The sequence below is a fragment of the Cucurbita moschata genome, unplaced genomic scaffold (genome assembly GCF_002738365.1).
Source record: "Cucurbita moschata cultivar Rifu unplaced genomic scaffold, Cmos_1.0 Cmo_Scf00008, whole genome shotgun sequence".
In the NCBI taxonomy this organism is placed as follows: Eukaryota; Viridiplantae; Streptophyta; class Magnoliopsida; order Cucurbitales; family Cucurbitaceae; genus Cucurbita; species Cucurbita moschata.
Window position 1 is genome coordinate 5833894 of NW_019268524.1, and position 5027 is coordinate 5838920.

At 33.8% G+C, this 5027-nt stretch overlaps 1 long non-coding RNA gene across 2 annotated transcripts; it reads right to left on the reverse strand.

Annotated features, from left to right (window-relative positions):
- Positions 1 to 3258: 3258 nt before the first annotated feature.
- Positions 3259 to 4194, reverse strand: LOC111446591. 2 transcript variants are annotated; one of them, XR_002711105.1, is made up of 3 exons: positions 3949 to 4130; positions 3768 to 3841; positions 3259 to 3315 (listed from the first exon to the last, which is right to left on the reverse strand). It is a non-coding gene; the product is annotated as an uncharacterized LOC111446591 (long non-coding RNA). The 2 variants fall into 2 exon arrangements; XR_002711106.1 differs by lacking the exon at positions 3259 to 3315 and adding an exon at positions 4155 to 4194 and having other exon boundaries at positions 3790 to 3841; positions 3949 to 4065.
- Between the last annotated feature and the right edge of the window lie 833 nt (positions 4195 to 5027).

The window sequence follows — 5027 nt, forward strand, 5'->3', positions numbered from 1 at the left end:
GATTCCATAATAATCTCCTCATTTTCTTTCTCCTCTTCTCCGTCTTTACAAGTTTGACAGTAATCTCCTCATTGTTTCTTAATTTCTTTTTTAGGATCACTACATCATATACCTCTAAAGGAACTTTCATTCTCATAAGTGTCAAAATTCTATAACAACTCGAGTTATTTTCTCCCTCGTCTCTTCCTTTCGTTCTCACGTGGTATCTCACGGTATTTCTCTCTTATCTCTTCCTTTCCTTTCGTTCCCATGTGGCTTCTTCTATTTTGTGGTTTTGCCACATTACTTTAACCAAGATGATGTCTCTGATGCGTATAGCTTTCACCTCATGGGCCAAGATTTTTTCTGGCTTTTAGTCATAACTCAATTCCTCATCTACCTGTAGCGGTTCATAATCTGTCACATTGCTTGGATCAGTTATATACTTGCGGCGTATCGACATATTAAATACGTTGTGAACTGATGAGAGGAATGATAATAGGGTAGTATGTACGCCATTGTTTTGATGAAGCATGGGCTCTACATGCCTTTACATTTGAACCTTAAGACGCCTTTCATCAGGACCACCTTCAAGAATACTATGTTGTCCACTTCAAATCCTAAGCTCCTATACCTCTCATCAGAATAATTTTTCTGTCTACTCTGATTTGTGCGCATTCTCGCCCTGATCTGTTGTACGGCCTATTGGTAGTCTGGACTAACTCGAATCCCAACAACTCTCATTCACCTACCTCGTCCCCAGCAAACTTAGGACCTACACCATTTCCCCCATTATGCTTCAAATGGTGTCATCTTAATAGTTGCTTCAAAGATGTTGTTATAAAAGAACTCTATAAGATACAACTTAAATTCTCAACTACCTACAAAATCCAACACACAGGCACGAAATATATCTTCCAAGATATGGTTCAAACGCTCCATCGAACCATCGGTTTGTGGATGGATACCAGTAATGAAGTTAACGCGAGTACCCAATGTTATGGAAAACTATGATAGATATTGGGTGCATAGCGTGGGTCTCAATTTAACATTATCGATACTTGCACTCCATATAGTCTAACAATATCTCTCATGTATAGTTAGCCTAACTGTCAACAACATAGGTATCCTCTCCAAGTAAAAAGTATATGGACTTAGGTAAGTTTTTCAACTATCATCTATATCATTGTATATCCTTTCAGAATCTTTATAGACTCACGTTGAAGTTCATTACTATTTTTCATATTTCCAATATGGAATGCTCAAAGGTTGCAACAACCATACCATCTTTGGTTCCTCATAATCCATCAACCATCACCCCTTAAGGCCATAAATGAGTCTCTTGAGGTCATAAATAACTCCCACTTGTTGATACATCATTAATTTTCTAACAACCTACATTAACTCATGGATCTTACCTAATTACCCTTAAGATCATAAATGAGCCCCATATAAAGTTTCATATCATTTAGAGTTCTTTAGGGTCTTGAAAATATCATAGAATTCTTATGGGGTACTTTTGGTCATTTACCAACCCAAATCTTGGTTTAAATCCTCGACATATTCCAATTACCTTGAATATTTTCATAATCATTCAAAACCATCACATAAGGAAAATTTTATACTATGCAAAGGTCATTTGGGTGGTAAGCCAATGAGCCATAATTATAGGGGATTTTGGTCATTTTTTTAGCTACCCTTGGCTTTGCCCCCTAACCTAATCCAATGACCCCAAAATTTCATACATAACTTTATCATGTCATTTTAAGCTTTCCATTACAATTTCATGAGGAAAAGAGTCCATTTAGTAGGTTCATGGCTCAGGCGCATCCTTGAAATCAACATTCACGTGGATACTAATGCATGAAAAATATCAAATACTTAACCCAACCTTAATTCCAACCTTTTTTTTTTACATCATTTAAGATAACTTGATTTCTTCTTTTAACTAGATTAATGGTTTAACTAGTTTCATGTGTTACTTAGACTTTCAAGTCACATCCTCTAAACCTTGCTAAAAATTGGACTTTCAAGTCACATCCTCTAAACCTTGCTTAAAATTGGGCTTTCAAGTCACATCCTCTAAACCTTGCTAAATGTCCAACATCAGACCCATTCGACTATATATCCTCACAAACTCATTTTAAAAGATTCCCGTGGTAGAAAGAGAGCACATATAATTGGTATTGCAGAGCCATAGTGGATATCATTACATGTAATAGAAATTAGGATACTAAATCTAACTTCAAATAAAGGGTCTTGGAACCTTAACTAGGACAATACCTTTGAAACATCTTGAAATGAGCTATTTTTCTACCCAAAAAAAAAAAAAAAAATTGTTTAGATTGAGCAATGAAATATATTGGTGTAAGGGTATAGGGAAGATTACCATGCAACTTTTAGTTGATTTAGAGACAAATTCTACCATTGTAATCATGGCAATCCTTTGCCCAAATCCTTCTTAAATTTAAGACATGTCCTGAAAGTCTCGTATTGTAGTCTATCTCCATAAAATTTCTATAACACTTTGAACATGATCGTAACACCTCATTGATACTTTTAAATCACCTTAGAGGCTCTCAAAATGCAACCTTGACGTCTTTTCAACTCATAATTGTCATCATACTATTATATAGACATTATTCTCATATCTCTAGTAGAGTTTAGGTGACATCTCCGTAGTTGGCCCCATAACATAAGTGTTGGGTTATGGAGCATGCTGCTTATTTATAGCTCATTCTACAGTTCTACGTAGTAAAACTATATGTGGTAAATGACATATAATGCAAATGGTCATATATAGTGAAAAACAATATATAATAAAAGGCTATGGATGAGTATATATGGTAAAGTTATAGTAAACTGAACCATATATATACAATCTTAGTAGTGCTTTTAAAATGTACTCTCTGCCTTCTCTATATTGTCTCTTATCGTACATACTTAAAGTCATCAATATAAATCTTTATTCAATATTCCTCATTTCATTTTCTCTCTCTTCTGTTCTTTGTGATCATCTAGATCGAGTGTGTGTGTTATTGTGTGATCCTATGAACTAGTATCAAATTTAGGCGAGATTCATCATGATCTGTGAAGATCGAAAGCTCAAATGTTGGAATTGAGAAGTTTGATGGATCCGATTTTGATTTTTGGACGATGCAGATTGAAGGTTATCTATACCAGAAAGATCTTCACGAACCCCTGTAGGAGGTGAATTCGGATACCATGAACATGGAGCAGTAGAAGCTCAAGGATCAGCAGGCCTCAGGGGTGATTCGATTGACGCTATCAAAAAATGCGACGTTCAACATCATCAAGGAGAAGACAATATCAGATCTGTTGAAGGTACTATTGAGTATGTACCAAAAAAATGTCGAGTATGAACAAGGTGTATTTTATGCAGAGATTGTTCAATTTACAAATATGTGACGGTGAATCTATTGCTGATCATATAAATGAATTCAATATGATTGTAAGTTAACTAAGATTGGTGGAAATTAATTTTGAATATGAAAGTAAAGGTTTGATGTCATCTTTACCAAAATTGTGGGAAATTAAAGCAATTGTGGGAAATTAAAGCTCAGGTGAAATTAAAGCATTGAAAGTATTCCCATGTAGTACAAGCAAATCACAACTAATTCTATAATATTTTAAGACCCTCTGCAATCGAAGCAAGTTCACGATTAGGAGTTTATTGATGAACCCCTCATCATCTCTATATAACAGCATAAATACCACTTGCGTAAACGTATCATAAAAAGAGATATAGTATAGTAATCTAGACATACCTTCACGTAGATGTGTCTTTTCCCATCATCAATTCTCACATTGCAGACTTTTGATTTTGGTTTCTTCATCAAACCTTCAATATTATTCAATTCAATCGTAATGAGCAACAAATCATCGAGTTTGGCCAAGAATTGAGGGAGATATTATCTACTAAAGTTCCTCAAAACCCCAAAATCGTACCTTACATTTCCAAGCTCAATCTCCTTCTATAGTCCCTCTTGGTTCACGAATCCTTCTTGAAAGTGTAAATCGTCCTCTAACGAGTCTATACCAATCAACCACGATCAATTTCATACCCTGCAGAGAGAGAATTTAGAATATGAAACTCTAAAGCCAAACCATAAAAGTCATCTTAAACTGGAAAAAGGTACTCTCCCTTCACAAACCGGGCTCAACTACTGTTGGTGGACGGAGGTGGGGAAATTTGTTCGTCTCCACCTTGCTCCAGGGACGTTTCTACCATCAAGCTGATTTTGGATCAATTTAAATTTAACAAAATAATAATAATAATAATAATAATCCAATTTCATTAAAAGGGTAACAACCTCTTTTTTTAATCAAATTTCATTAAAAGAAAATAATTTTAAAATCTATACGCTTCTTTAAGTACTAAAATTTTTTTTATTTTCAACCAATTTTACCATGTATTTAAAAAATGTAAGTTTAATTAATTTTTTTTTCCAAATATAGAATATATTTGACTTTCCTTTAAATTATGCTATTTTTTATTATTATTATTTTATGCATAATTAAATAAATGGATGACTATTTAATTTTCAATTTTAAAAATTGCTTTAGCTTTCTTTTATCATTTCTTTACCATAAAATCCATATTTGTAAAGAAAGTATTTAAATTCTAAATAAGATTTTTAAAAAACATAACATTTTTTTAATGATGTTTCTTTCTTTGTGAGTTTTGGGAATATCTCCAATCATAGGTTCGAGATCCACATCTATGAATTCAAAGGTTCGAATGATCAACTCTGCAATCAGTTGTTAGAATCAATAGGTCTTCAAATCGTTCATTTGAAAAAATTGAAACCCTTCTTATTGGATGATCATGATACTTCCCAAAAATCGAAATTCTTGATCAATGGAGCAACAATATCACCTTTTTTGTTCAATAATACCAAAGTGGATGATTGACTCATGATGCCACGATGAACTTATTATAAGGCATGACATGACAACCCCTAAGGCTTAGTTCCTGAAAACGAAACAAGTAGCCATATCCTAGATCAAGGTCTAGAGATGCTCCA